A 15762-nucleotide genomic window follows, 5' to 3' on the forward strand; every position below is an offset into this window, starting at 1 on the left:
ACCATATTTCCCATTTATTTGTTCCGTTTGTTTATTTTACTGGACCACCCCATGAACCTGGGAGAAACACGCTGGAAAAAAAAAATTATAGCAACGCCAACTATTCTGGGAGATACACGAGCCCCTCCATGTTTATCAGGTTGAGGGCACTGTATTTTGATGTCAATAAGCAATTTTTCCAGCCCGGTCTCCTGCCCGACCCTTTTAATCCATCAATATATTATTAGAGATAAAGTTGGTGGAAGCCTGCTGCAGTTAGAAGATAAATGACATCTCTGAAGTCAGGCATTAAAGACTAGATTAAGGCCTTGTGACACCGTTTTCAGTGCTCATCTGTGCACTTCTGTTCAACCTATCACACTGAGTGACAAGAAAGAAAAATAATGAACTGGGCCAAGGAAAGAAGAAGGGAAAAAAAAGGCAGAAAGAGAGAGAGATTTTTTTCCCCCCTAACACACAAACTACATCAGTTCACACTCAGGATTAGACTGTATTTAAAAAAAAGGGGAAGGGGGAGGCTGGAACTGGATGGTACTATACAGATTAAAATAGGAGAAAGGGGAATCTGAATGAGGAATTTCAGTTTGGTTTTGTCCTGGGTTTATTTTATTTTTATATTTTATTTAATTTCCCTTCATTTAATTCTTTTAATACAGTTTGGTTTGGTGTTTGGTTTTTTTTTTATTTTTTTTTTTATTTCAGCCTTTAATTTCTTTTCCTTTCTTTCTTTAATTTTATTTTTTTCCTTGCAGGAGTGACCTAGTTGAAGTTTACAGGATCCCAAGGGTTTTGTCTGGAGCTAAAGCAAATCCCATTTAGGACCAAGGAAATACATCCTTTCCAGAGACCAAGTTAAAACATCCACAGACTGAGACCTCCCCTCCCTCTCTCCATCACTTCCTTTGTCTTGGTGCAGTCCTGCTGTTGTTTTATTTGAGTGGGTCAATGCTGATTTTAGAGACACGTGGCACACCCAGGTTTTGTGCTTCAGATTTGGTAACCCCACCCTTTCCTTCACGGGCACAGCCCCTCAGACAAAAATATTCCTGATGATTTTTCTAGAGCAGCCAAATGCTGCCGAAGAAGGGCCCAACTCCTCTGTGGCCGGACCCATTCCCTTTGTCCTCCCAAAATCCAGGCTCCTTCCAGCTGTCCCAGGCTTTGAGCAGCACAGATGCCTTGGCTGAGCTCCCTCAGCACCGGCATCAGGTTTCACCACCATGCTGTGGTGGGGAGGTCCTGTCCATGTTGGACAGAAGATGATAAGTCAACCCAAGCATCCTTCTTTGCACTGGACCAAATCCAAGGCTGATCCAGGCTCTGAAAGAACTTGATGATCACACTTGGTATCCCGAGGCTGCTTTGAGAAGGGCTGCTGTTGTTGTTTGGGGCATGCCTGCTCATTGCTGTGCCACGTGGTGGCAGAGACCTGGCTGTGGAGGTACAGCTGGTCAGGAAGGTTCTGAGAGATATACAGAAAGCAGGGCTGCGAGGTCACAGTTAAGGATGGAGGGCAGCAGAGCTGTGTCTAACCTCTCCCTGGAGTGGAAGGGCAGGGAGAAGTGCAGCTGTGCGTGGGAATGGGCATGGGTGCCTCTGTGGAGCCCTTCACCCCCACCCATCGACTCCCACTGCACTTGGCCTCTCCTGCTATGAGACGCCTTTGGCAGAGCAGGTGGTTTGGGTGGGCTGTCACACCAGTGGGAAACTGAGGAGAGACACCTTGAGGGGGTCGTGTCCCACCACTTGGGACAGCTACCTGCTGGGATACCCTCAGATGGTGGCAGAGCAGAGCAGCTGGTGCTGGATCTCTCCTGGGATCTCTCCCGCCCCGCCGGGGTCTCCGTTCCCCACAGTCTGTACATTACTGCAGACTTCTCCTTTTGAAGATATTTTTTAATGTCTTGAAAAAAAAAGATTACTTTGTTACAATCATTCAGCAAAGGGTTTCTGTGCCTGTAGAAAATATTAATAGACTATTATGAGGTCCTACAACTAATTTTTCCACACATATCATCTGTCTTTGCATGGTTATTAAACTCCAACAATATTTCATGCAATGCTTTCCTGCTAAATTAATTTGGTTTCTTCTTCTCCTGCTTCTTTTTTTTTTCCTCCTCCACAACCTTTAAAATTAAATTGAATCTTCATAATTATGGCTTTTTTTGTTGTTCCTCATATCTTTTTCTTTTCAATTTTCCTATCAAAGTGGCTATACAGTTTAATAAAGATGTAAAGAAACAGAAATGAAAGTGTAAGGGACAGGAAGGGCTGTGTTGGGATCAGAGACAGGGGGCTCTGGGAGAGCTGGGGAATTCTGGAAAGGGTGGGATGGAGGTGAGCAGGGAGCTGAACAGCACCTTTTCGGGCTGGTGCCAGCCTTCATGGAAAATTATGTGGGAGAAGGCATTGGTAGGGATGGGATGATGAAGTTCCCATTATCAGATGGGAACATGGACTAAGTATGTTCCCAGCAGGACTCATCCTGATTCATCCATGAATTTGGGGCAATGTGCTGCTCCCTGGAAATCGAGGTGGGAACAGGAGGCATCCTTAGGGCAACGCCCCTGGAGTGCATGAGGGAATGCCCTGTGTGCCTGCAGATCCTGTGGGATCGCTGGGTGCAGGACTCTGGGGCTCTTCTGGGGTTATCCAGGCCACAAAATCTCCCTCTGATCTCCCTGCCCTGTCATCACTTCCTAAAAGTCTGGTGACAACCCCAGCAAGGAGAACAGAGCTGAGGAAACAAGGACTTTGCTTGAACTGGAGGAGGACCTGGCACAAGGGCCTGGCCCAGGGATTGCCAATGTCCTTGGAAATCCTGCTGGAATCTGACTCTTCATCTTTTCCAAGTCCAAACTGAGCAGAGAAGTTCTGTGTGTCTGTGGACAAATCTCCCACCTGGCAAAGTTTGGTGAGACTCCAGATGAGTTTCATTCTCTTTCCCAAGGATGTCTAATGGATCTCCTGGGAGATGCTCTCCAGGGACATAAGTTTGCCTATCTGCATTAATTAATAATCTTCACAAATTAGCAATTTTTCCTTTCTTTTTCTTCCTTCCTTTTGCCTGGGAAGTCTTCCTAAGGAAGAGCTGGTCAATGGAGAAGAAAATAGAGTTATTCTTGATAAAGGATAACTGTTCAACAGGAACATCAAAATAAATCACATAAACAAGGATTTTTCCAATTTCCTGGAAGTAGTATTAGCCAACTCTTCCTGGGAGCTTGCCCCATGGATGGATATCCAGCCCTAAGAACATCACACTGATGCTTTGGTGGCCAAATCACCGTGTCAGACAAACCTGGAACCAAGGGGAGTTTTTGTGAAGGTCAGATCCACCTAGGATTGGGCAGACTCCAAGGGACACCACATCCTTAGTGGGACAGACGAGTCACTGATCTTTTCCAGAGGATAAAAGCGGTAACCAGACCAAGCAAAATCCAGCTGTAGGGTTTTCTACTCACCTCAGCTGCACCAGGAGGTTTGACTGAAGGCTCATGGGAACTAAACTTGGTGGAAAATGGTCAGTGGAGATGAGGCCAGAGCAGACCAAGAGAGTTTGGTCTCTGCCTGCCCCAGATGGTGGCTATGTCATGACCACAGTTGGACATCTTTGGTGAGAGGCCCATGTCCCTGTCACGGCTCCTCCAAGGAAATGACTTTTTCCATGGAATGACATGTGCACTTACCAATAGGTGGCACCAATGGAACAGAAATGGGAAACTCTATGCAGATTTTTTCTGGAGCAGAGGGTGCTGGGAATTCTCTATTACATGGCTGTAGACTTTTCTACAAAGGAAGTATTGATTCCATCCCGCTATCACAGTTGTAGCCTGCTGGAATCTGGGAGGATGTGAAGCAAAATAGGACAATGGGGATCAACCCAAACTGCTGGTGATACTGCTAAATCTCTGGAATTTAGAGTCATGTGGGCAGAGAAGTGATAAATATTTAACATTTAATAATCACTCAATTATTAAATGATGGATTCCTATTCATAACTCAGAGGTAAGTTGTTATTCAGATGTGGTTCCCATGACCGTAGCAAATGAAAGCCTGTATTCCAGAGGAATTTCTGGAATCTCTAGACACTGGATACACATTAGGGATGCAGTCCCATTGAGGAGGGACTGAACCTCCTGCTCCAAATAACTCCAGATGGATCAGGAAGGAACCAAATGTGACGGAGATGATTTTAGAAAACTCTGGTTTTGCCTCATGGCCTAATGCCACCACCACATTCCATCTCTCTCTCTCTCTCCAAACTGGTGACATCTGCAGTGTTTTGACATTTTTGTGCAGAAAGAGCAGGATTGTGGGTCAAATCCCCCACAGATTGCACCATCACTCCAGGCCATTCCAATCACCACTGTGATCCCCCCTGGATATTAACATTTGGTTTATGCCATGAAATTTTTACAATTTAAAAGCAGTAGCTCTCTTTCTTAATGTTTTAAAGATGATGAACATTATCCTTCACATCCCTTTGCTCATCAGCCATGTGTTTATGTACCAAGCATCTGGCTACATTATTATTTATATTGCAGGAGACTGTACCAAAAAACCCCTCAACAACCTCCAAGGAAATCAAAACACATTTGGGCCAAACGTAAGCAAAATGCTAATTTTTCCCCTATGAACCATTGCCACGGCAAAATATTTACTGTTTATGATTATTCAGGCTTCTCCTGCTGGGTTTTTACGGTGAGATTTACAGGCATGTTTGCATTTATAATATGTCAAAAGTTCCTCAAATTGCGACAATAGTCCATTAAGGAATAATTTAGTGGTGAGAGAAGAAAAACATGGAAAAACTAAGAGCTTTGGTAGTTTAAGGCTTGAAAAGCAGTGCCAAAATGAACTGATTGTTCCCTGTTTTTCTCGCTGCTGCTGCCAGTGCCTCTGTTTCAAGGCGCTGGGTGGATGGGATGGCAGCAGGGGAGTGGTTTAGTTAAGATCAGGCTACTCTAAACTGTGTGTAAAACCCATTACAAGTGGACCTCAAACATCTGCAGTGCTGTCTGAGGAGGTGAGGGAGGAAATCCTTTTTGCTGTTTTGGGGAGAAGGTGGTGTCCTCCTGGATCCAACTGGTCCATCAGCGTGGCTGTAGCACAGAACACAGCCCAGACCTCATGGCTGGACAGGTCATTGTGGTTGGTCCTGGAGCAGGCAGAGGCCAGGTGCTGCCAATGTTCCTGCAGTTTTCCTCTCTCCTGGTTGCAGGTCTTAGCCAAGGTCATTTGTTCATCTCAACCCCGTCCAGCTATGCATGGAATCCGGGATGCTCCAGTGGTGCAACCCTTTGCTTGTGGGAAATTAATTCCCTCCTGATCATGCTGAATTTAGCCCTGGCTTTGGAAGACTTTTTTTAAAAAAAACCCTGGAAATTAAACACATGTTCAGAAAACTCTTTTCCTTTTGGCTTTTCCTTCCTCCTGCACCCCAGCATGGTCTCTCCCCTTCCCACAGCACTGGGATGTGCTGTGTTTCTCTCTGGCAAACACTCATCCCATCCTGCCGACAGTCTGCAGGCACCATGTGAGAGAGAGACCTCTGAATAAAATGTCATCAGGAAAACAAACCACATAATCAACTTCTGCAAAAGCTGGTCCATCACGGAGAGAAAAAAATACCATCTCTCTTCAAACACAATACAGAATCCTGGGAAAGAGCGTGTTGTGTCTGCCAAGGGGGAAGAGCGGATGTGGGGTTGGAATGTTTGCAATCAGGTTCTCATCAGGCTTCAGATCTAGCTCCATTTTCTCCTCAGCATTTAACAAATCAAGGAAGAAATGCCCCTGCCTGGGGTCAGAGATAAATCTTGTACCCTGGACAAAGGGTAGATCTCCTTGTCAGTGCACTGATTTATTGTGACCTTATAGTCAGACTCTCTAATTTCTGCAGGTGGCTATAGGTGCCACTGGTGATTTGTTTCCTCTCTCGATACTCTCTTACTGCTCAGTACTGGGGACCATGGTGGCCTCACTGCCATCTCTCTGGGGACAAGGTTTGGGTGGCTGTATCCCCACCTGGGTCAGCTCTGCAGGATGGCTTGGGTGGAAAACAGGTTTGCCATGTGTGAGGGTTGGGTCCCCAAGGCAGATGCCTCCCCTAAGGCCAAAACAGACATGGGAAGAGCTGAATGGGTCTTGAACAGGTCCATGGGGAAGACACAGCCCAAACTCTACCTATGAGGGCTTGGAAGAACCACCTGTTGGTTTTGGTCCCGCTGCTGGTTTGTCTAGCACACGCTGCAGAGGAACACTGTTGGCTTGCCAAAAGTGAAGGAGCCAAACCCCACCCTGCCGCTCAGCCCAGTTGCAGGTAAAAATTAATTTCGTGGTTAACTTAGGTTTAGTCTCCACTTGCTGGCATTTCAGCCTTTCCCTGTTCTTCGACAGGAAGGTGCCCTCAAGAGCTGAAGTCTTGTTTTTCTTTCTGACGGACTGATGGGGTTGTGTTTCCCAGCATCTCCCCAGCCCTCGAGCCACCCTGATGCCTCTGTGTCCTCAGCAGCTGCTCTGTGTCCTTGGTGAAGCTGGACCCAGAGCTGGACATTGTCCTGTTCCTGCCCCAAGGCCCAACCCTGGGAAAAATCCCTTCCTTGTCCATCAGCCCTCACTCATTCCCCCCAGGCTCTCTGTTGGCACTTTTCATCTGAAAAGTGGCACCCAACTTTTCAGGGTAAATTTGGAAAGGGGACTTTTAGCTTCCCCTCACTGAGTGTCTAAAGGGGTTCAGGCACCAGCCTCTCCCCGTGGATGTTACATTCCCAGTGTGGTGGGTGTGCAAACAGGCGGATGTGGCAGGAGTTTCCATTGCTGCTACTGAAACTCTGGATCTCCTTAAACCGGCACAGCTTTTCTGTCCATGCATAAATTGCCTGGTACCTAAGCTACCTAAAATATATTTCAGAGAGCTTGGTACAGCAGAGCCCTGATCTCTGTTGGAACTCTCCTCGTGAATAATGGTGAGAATTTATTATATTGTATTTATTTTTGGAGGGGAAAAAGTCAGGGGGAAGGGTATTTATCTGTACTTTACACAGTGCCTTTAAAACACAGATCCTGGCAATGCAAATTCACGTTTCAGGCAAAACTCTTCCAGAGCTCATTGCTTTGTGCAGCAACCCCCAAGCCCAGCACTCCCCTATCTCTTTCCTCTATACAAACATACAAAGGGATAATAAAATAGCTAAGAAGCAAGAGCAGTAAAATTTTGTGCCCTGAGGGGAAAAATGGCATATATTGCCCTGAGCCTTTAGCTGTGGCCAAAATTTATATAGAGAGACTTGGGAACTATTTTCTTTCCTAGAGCAATATTTTACCTCTATTGCCCTCAGATCCAGTCAATATTTGTATAATATATATATAAAAATAACCTCAGATAGATGGATAAAACCCAAGCAAAATTCACCTCGGAAAGCCTTTTATTCCAACTGGAAAATTGCCCTGCAAATGTACTCCACACAATACCCACTACTTCACTTGGAAGTGACAGTTGCAGCTGTTAACGCAGCTACATTATCTCATCTTGGGAGACAAATTCCGGGCTATATTTCACTGTAGCCTCGTAATGTATATATGCCCTAAAGACTGCTCCAGCCAGATCTGTCTTGCTGTATAGATTTCAGATAGGGATGTATACTTCCCAGGGTTTTTCCCTTCCCCCGGGTTACTCAGGGAGTGCAGGAGGTTAATAAAACACCGCAGCGTTGCTGTCGTCACGCCAGTTTTGGCACAGGGGTGGGAAGCAGGAAGGAGAGGAAGCCACCTCAAACGAGGAGGGGCTCCTTGGAGTTGTGCTTCACCTACACTCAACGGTACCACGGGCACAGAGGTGAGGGAGAAAATGGCAGGGATTTGTTAATTCCCGGCTTTTCCATGCCCTCGTCCCTACCAAGCTCGGTGTCTGATTGCTCTGGATCACACCTGGCTCTCGGTGGGATTTCCAGGGCTGCTCCTCCTTGTTAACCCCACATCCTATTCCAAATCACAACTAAGGGTTGTAATGAGGGATTCTGGGGCTGTCAGGAAAGAAAATACGTAAGTAGGGGGGGGAAAAAAATCATCTATTAGGATTTTAAATAGTCTCATGAGTCTCACCATTATTTGAGACACTTAAGATCACTTGATAAAGCCCTGGAGAATACACAGAAAGCTAGACAGGGACCTTTGATGGATTTTTTAAACTATCTAATGCTCCTTTTCCAACTCTATCCAGTAAAAAATGACTAATCTGTTGCTGTTCTTCATTACCATGATTATAAGTGTCCTGAAAACGCCCGGCGCTCCCGCGTGAGAGACACCGTCTCTTCATCCCCAGCTGAGCAGCCCTTCCCACCTTCTGCCATTAATTTTCAAGGCAAACATCTGTGCCACGCGCTGCTGGAGAGCATCCTGCCTGAGGAGCCCCCGTGTTTCTGCACTGGGTAATGCCAGACCTCTCCATGGGGAGCTCAGGGGATGGGAATCGCTTCCCAGCTCCAAGAAAATCACCTTGTAGAAACCCTGGCAGCTCGTTGTGCTGCAGCTGGGGCAATAGCTGCCTGCTGTGGATCTGGGATAATGTGGACCAGGAAAACTGGCCCTGGCAGGAAGTCACTTCTTCATGCAAACATAGAATTTAGCCCTCCATGATTTTGCAAAGGTTTTGGGAAGGGGTGAAGTGGAAAGAAGTCTTTCTGGCTAGCAGAAAGTGCATAATTTCAGTGATTTTTCAGCCCATGGGCCATCCAGCATGGCTTTTTAGCACCAAAAATTAACCATCACACAGAGATGGAGAAGACTGGGAATTATCAAGGAGCTGCCCCATCCCTGGCAGTGTCCAAGGCCAGGTTGGATGGGGCTTGGAGCAACCTGGGATAGCGGAAGGTGTCCCTGCTCACAACAGGAGGTGAAACTGGATGAGTTTTATGGTCTCTTCTGACTCAAACAATGCTGTGATTTCATGATAACCCATGTGAGCACCCAGGGCAGCTCCCATGGAGGGGATGAACCGAGGAAAACCAAAGTTGATGAGAGCTGATGTTCACCTGCTCTATGAGGTGAGCATGGAAGATGTTTACAGGTGGCTCTGAGGAAAGTTTAAAAAAAAAAGAGAAAAATCAAGGAGGCATTTTTATCTGGCTAATTTTCTTTCCCGGAATTAGTTGTGTGAATAGAGAAACCTGCTGGAGCAAGAAGTGAGAAAAGCCTTGGACAGAGTGGCTGCGCCTCCCAGGCCCTGAAATTTAAGATCTTTATAAATGATCTGTTAAAACTATAGTGACGATAAGCTTATGAATCATGATCTATATTAATCAGGGCTACTGATACGGAAAGATTAATTGAAACGTGCAGTTCTACACAAATGATAAAGTGGTAACAATTTAATATCAGACAAGGAGAGTGAAGAAATTACACTCCAAGCTTCATGCATCATTACTATGGATATTAATATTTTACACAGCGCAACAGCATCGGGAATCATAATGAAAATCCATAACTAGTGCACAGACATGATTAAATACAACAGTCTTTAGGTGCTGTTTGGTGACGGGGGCTTAGCCATATTTCACTCCCGCTGCCGGTGATTCGAGTGATAGAGTCTAGACGTGGGTGATTAAAAAGTGTTCCTCCTAAAGGCTGTTAACCTTTTACTACTGAAATGAATTTCTTTGATTTTTAAATTATGCCGCTCACTCTGTGGTGTGGGTTGTTTTTTTTTTTTTTTCCCCAAATCAAAACCTTGTCCAGAATATCAATGGAGTGGGTTCCCCAGGCAGTTGACAAAACAGAAGTGGAGCACCAGGAAGCAGCCACAGAGGGGTATTTAAAGGTGGGAAGGAGAAAGGGAGATGATGGGGGGGAAGAAAACAGGTTTAAAAAGCAGGTTTTCAGTGCTTGTCATTATAGTGGTGCATATATTAGATGCAATACCCGGAGCTGTGGAGGGTCATAAAGGTTTTATCCGCGGAGTGCGGAATGGGCGCATTACTCACAAGTGGCACCGGAGCGCTGAGTTATGTGCCTCATTCCCAACCTGCACCCATAAAAACTTTATGCTGCACCACGCTGTGACGTCTGTGCTCGCTGGGGATTCATCAGCTCTAATGGGGCTGGATCAGGCCCTGAGTGAAGCGCAGAGAGAGGAAGGAAGTGACATCTGACTCAGCACTGGCAAAAAAAACATCTTTATTTGAGTAACACTCAGGCACCAGTTTGAACACCCCAAACTCGGAGCTGGAAGAAATGACATCTTTGAAGAAATGGCATCTGGACTTTCTGGAGAGATTAGGAGGGTCCAACCCAGCCTATGTATCATTTTAGCTGCTAAAAATCATGGAATCATATAAAAGTTGGAAGGAACCCTAAAGATCATCCAGTCCCAACCTCCTGCCATGGACAGGGACATCTCCCACTAAAACAGGTTGCTCATGGTCTTATCCAACCTGGCTTTGGACACTTCTAGGCAGATTTTAAGTCCAGCAGCTCATGGTCTTGCCATCTTGGACTACACTGGGGATGTTTTGAAGCATCTCACCCGTTGTGCTTCATCCATGGTGTGGGAAAGGGAATGTTCTGTGGGGTGTCAACCAGAAACCCTGCAGTTCCCAGGCTGCTGGTGCTAGGAGCAACCCAAGAGAGGAAGTCCCATGTATCAGAGAGGGTTTAGAGATGCCATATGGCTCAGGGTGGTTCAGGTGGCATCTGCCTGAAAGCAATTGTAGGTCTGAGACTGGTAACAGTGCAAGGAAATGTAAGTCCTCTCAAATTTCTAGCTTATGCCATTGGAAGCTTGATTTCTTATAAAGAGTGGGCAGTTACCAGCAGTCACAGCATGATCCAATAGCGCACATGCCAATGGACAGCTAGAGCCCACTAACTCAAAATTCTTCCCTGTGCTTTGTAGAAACAAAATGTTTCACATTTTCTGTGAATCTTGATTGAAGGCTGGTATGTCGGGGTTTAGATGCTGTGTCAGAGCTCAGAGGTCACAAATTTCAGAGATGTCCCTTGTTTGGCCCATTTCTCAAAGTCCTGTTGCTTGCTGTGATGTTCCCTGGTATTCTGGTTAAAGAAAAACATGGGGAAAAAGGAAAAAATAAAAAGAGGAAAATAAAGGAAAATAAAGGAAAATAAAGGAAAAAAGAAATAGGAAAAAAGGAAGAAAAAAAAGAAAAAAAAAGAAAAGGAAAAAGGTAAAACTAAAATATATTTTAAAAAGGAAAAAAAGACAAAAAAGTAGAAGAAAAAAGAAGAAAAAGTAATGGAAAATAAAAAGGAAAAAAAGAAATTCTATCTTCACTATCTGGAGAAAAATTCATCCATCTCTCCAGCTGTGGTACAAACATTTTGACATGGTGCTTTGGTTCTTTAGAAAGAGCCCCAAAGCAGTTTTTGTTCTGTCAGGAGCAAGAAGAAGAAATCAGCATTTCCCAGGTAGCTGAAAACTCTCTTCTTGGTTAACCCCCCTATGTCAGCATGGCTGGAATTTGGATGTCCTTTCTTCTGTGGCATTCATGACAAGTCACACACTCACTCAGGAGTGCCAACATCCAGAACCAAGGAAGGCAACCCAGGGGAAGCATGCAGGCAATGATCAGAGGATTCTGGGGACATTTAATCTCAGTTGTCATGTCTTGGAGAAGAAATGGAGAAGCCTGGGATTTAGAAAGGCTTCCACTGGCCAAGGTCTTGGGTGTTAACTTCGGTTTGCTGAGAAATTTCCATAGATGGTGCCCAGGTCATGGAGTGGAATAACCACCAAGGGTTGGGCAGGCCATAGGACCCTTAAATAATGTGGGTGCCATCTCTTTCTGGGCACAGGAGAACTCCTGAAGGCCATCAGGAGATGCTTTGCTTTGGGGAAAGAGAAGCGAGTGGCCAAACGCCAAGGTGATGGTCACAGCACGTGCCAGGCAAAGAGGACATGTGACAGCACACAAAGATAAGGTGAGGGCCTGCGAGGACAGGGGAGGGGAGCAAAGCTTTGGTGCTTCCCTTAGCACTTGAATTTGGGACCCTTTGGATGCACCTCACCTCCCCCACTTCCTCCAGAGGTTTGCAAACACAAGGCTGAGCGGGAGCAGCTCCTAATCAATGACATTAATTAATAGATGAATGGCGAGTATTGCCCCACAAATGAAAAGCAAATCCCAGCCAAGGGAAAAAAACGGAGAAACTGTAGCAATTTCTACTCTGTTACCCTTGAGATTTGGCTCCAGATTCAAAGGATAGGCAGGCGGAGAGGGAGGTTGGGAGGAGGCGGGCGGGGGGGAGTTGGCTCATATTCTGCTGTGACCCAATTCCATACAAAGCATCCTGTAACAAAACACGTCTCTATCTACAAAGTACAAGTAATCTTTGTTTTCAGTACAATACTTATCTGCATTTAGACCGACGATGGCAGTGCTTGGCTTATTTTCATGGATCCAGTTATCCTTTTTATCCCTGTGAGCATGTGTGTGTGTGTGTGTGTCTGTCTCCTCCTCTCCGTCCTCCTCGCTGTCTCCTGTGCCTGTGCCAAGCCAGCAGCACTCAGAGGGTGCTGCTACACATCAGCAGAGGTGCAAATACTGAAGGTTGGTGCCTGTTTGGGGCTTTTGGGCTGCCCAAATTCTTTGGTGCCTCGGGAAAGGGTAATTTTGGGATCCAGACCTCACCTCATCTAACTGCGTCCTGAGGAACCCTTGAAGTGCCGCCATGGAATGGGAAATTTTAGAGAGAAAAGATCACTCTGAGGAGTGTCTCAGAGCAGTGCCCCAGACCCCCAAGGTCACAGAGGGTGGTCTCACACCAAATCCAGCTGTCCCAGTCGTGTTGGTTTCGCCGGTTGTGCCAAAGGGAGATGATAACGTCACCAACTCCCACCATGGTTTCCATGTCTTCCTGTCACAGACTGGGTCATACCCAGAGAGGTCTCGCCTCTTAAACTGGTGGGAGAAAGTTTAAGAGTAGAGTTTCTCTCTCCAGGTCACAAAAGAAATGGGTTTCCAGTCTGAAAGATGCCCCACAGTTTCAAGAATCACCAGGGTGACGCCTTCATGCACAGAGCAAGGAAGTGTCCCTTCCCATGGGAAGAGCATTCCCTGGTCTTGGTAGTGACACAAATGGGGTTGGAAAATTGTAAAGCCCTCTCAAAGCTTTTAAAACCAATGAATCTTGACAAGATGTTGTGAATGCTTGGCTGCAGAGGCGTCATCTAGCTGGACTTGCCCTCCAGGAGGTGAGTCCATGGGAACTCATCCCTCTGCCCACCCATCATTCATCCTTCATGGAGCATTTCTCCCTCCTCCCTCTTACCTCTGTTGTTCCAGAGCACTCACACAGTCCCCAGCAGCAGGTCTATGGATATTTTAGGTAGAGGTGTCCTGCCCAAGGTCACCATAGGAAGGAGCAGCTGAGGGAAATTTTCATGTGAAACCAAAAATGGTATCAACGAGGTTCACCAGAGCTTTGGGAACCACAGTCTGTGCAGGAAAACTAGAGGGTGCACAGTTATTTAATCAAAAGTACACAATGGCTTGTGAAACATCTTCTGTGGGAGGGTTAGCCCAGTTTTGTGATACTGATTCACCTCCATTCTTTAGATCCTGGCCTTGTTATTAGTTCAGACCCTCCACTCGTTTACTTTAGTATTTCCTCTATTCAGCTGCTACTGAATTCCAGATTTGCTCCTTACATTTCCTCCTTGGTTTTCTGTGAGTCCGGCCCTGGAGACTATCTTCTCTATTAAATACGAATCAGGATAAACATGGAATGTAATACATGTAATTCCATGGTAATCATGTGTTTTACAGGCGATTCACAAATTTGCTCAGCTGGAAGTAAATACACTCCTCCCCCTCCCACCCCCCCAGCCCCCCCATTGCCTCTGTTTGTTTGTGATCAGTGCCACCTCCTCCCCTGAGAGCCACCTGAGCTGCTGCTGATAGGCAGAGGACTCCCTTGTTCTCCTTTTCCCACATATTTATGCATTTTCACCTGGTCATTCTTCACCCCCAGAAATCCCTTGAATTGCCTGTCAGCATCTGGGACAGAATCCCCAGGCTTCTCTTTGCCCCATCTTGGGAATAAAAATGTTTTTGGACATCATGCCTGGGTAGGCACAAAAGTAGTGGGTGGAGTTAAGGCTGAACATGATTTTCAGCTTAAATCTTTCCACTAAAAAGGAATATTTACTGGAAGTGAACTGTGATTTTCAGTGCATTATAATGGTGCAGTCTGGTCATATTTTGGGGTGGTCTAATCTAACAATTCTTCAGTCAGTTCTGGAAAAATCAGCTTCTCACATTCACATTGGGGCTTTATTATTTTCATGCATAAATCTCATGTAAATACATGTATAAAAACGCGGAATGTGTCTGCTTCAAAGTTCAGCTGAAAGTTGGATGTCCTTGTGAGGAAAAATGTGGGAAGATGTTGTGGCTGTCACCAAAATTCTGGGTCTTATACCCTGTTTGAAGGGGTAAGAACTGCCCATTCAGCAAGGTGGGAGTTTTTGGGTGGAAAAAGTTTTCTCTTGGAAGGGAATTTTGTTGGGACGTTTCCAGTCTGGTGTTGATATTTCTGGTGTCAGGCTGATGGATATGAAAGCTCCTTCATCACTGCACAAGTATCAGCAAGCAGATGTTGGTATTCATTAATGAAGGAAGAGAAAAGGGACTTAAGGACTTTCAAGAATGATTAAAGGTTGATAGAACTTTTTAAAATCTATGCTTTTTGGTGGAAAGCATTGAAGACCAAAATGTTGAAGGAAAATGACAGTTTAAAACCCATATTGGTATGATTTTTGTCTTCTACTACATTTAAAGTGTCCCAACACGTTTTTCAGGATATAAATTTTTTTTCTCTTGCTAGTGCAGTCCAAAATAGTTAGAAATCTTGAAGCCATTCTCAGCCTGGTAAAACTGTCATCAATATGTGAATATGTGATTTTTTTTTTATTTTTTTTTTAATCTTCATATGTTCTTTGACCATGGGAAACAACTGTTGGCAGAGGAAAGAAAATTTTTTTGTTCTTGAGACCCAGAGTGTTATGGGACAACTGTACCCATCCCTCCATGCTGCACTTTGCAATTTTAATGGACATTAAAACCGATTGACTTGTCATTTTTAAAGAAAACTCAAATTGAAAGTGCCCAAGGCCAGATTGGATGGAGCTTGGAGCAACCTGGGAGAGTGGAAAGTGTCCCTGCCCATGACAGGGAGAGGCACTGGATGAGTTTTCAGGTCCCTCCCACCCCAAACCATTCCCCAGTTCTGTGATTTTATAGTCTCTAAATACTGTATCTTATCATGGTTATATTTAAGTATTTTTCATTTTATAACATGGTTCTCAAAATGAAAAGCAGCCTGTGACATATGTGGACATAACTGGGGGAACATCCATGGGAAAACAACCCAACGTGGATGCTGGGCAAATAGTGAGCGAAAAGTTGCTTCATAATCCATTCAATCAGGTGAAATAGCATAGCAGAGCTGATTCTGCTGGGCAAAGAGTAAAGAAGTTAAATTAAATGCCCATAAGATGCAAAAGAGAAGAAACATGGAATAAATCAGAGAGGAAAATTTCCATGAAGATTGCCAGAGCAAGTAGATTTTGGGCTTTTTTTTTGTTTAAAGATAAAGAAGCTTGGATGGGGTTTGGAGAAACCTGGTCTAGTGGGAGGTGTCCCTGCCCACAGCTGGGGGTGGAACAAGAGAAGCTTTAAGGCCCCTTCCAACCCAAACCATTCTGGGAATGCAGCATTGAAGATTTAAATCAGATGCTCAGAA

Source organism: Pseudopodoces humilis, chromosome 11, assembly GCF_049639895.1.
Source record: "Pseudopodoces humilis isolate 2021_Gansu_Grassland_sample_001 chromosome 11, ASM4963989v1, whole genome shotgun sequence".
Lineage (NCBI taxonomy): Eukaryota > Metazoa > Chordata > Aves > Passeriformes > Paridae > Pseudopodoces > Pseudopodoces humilis.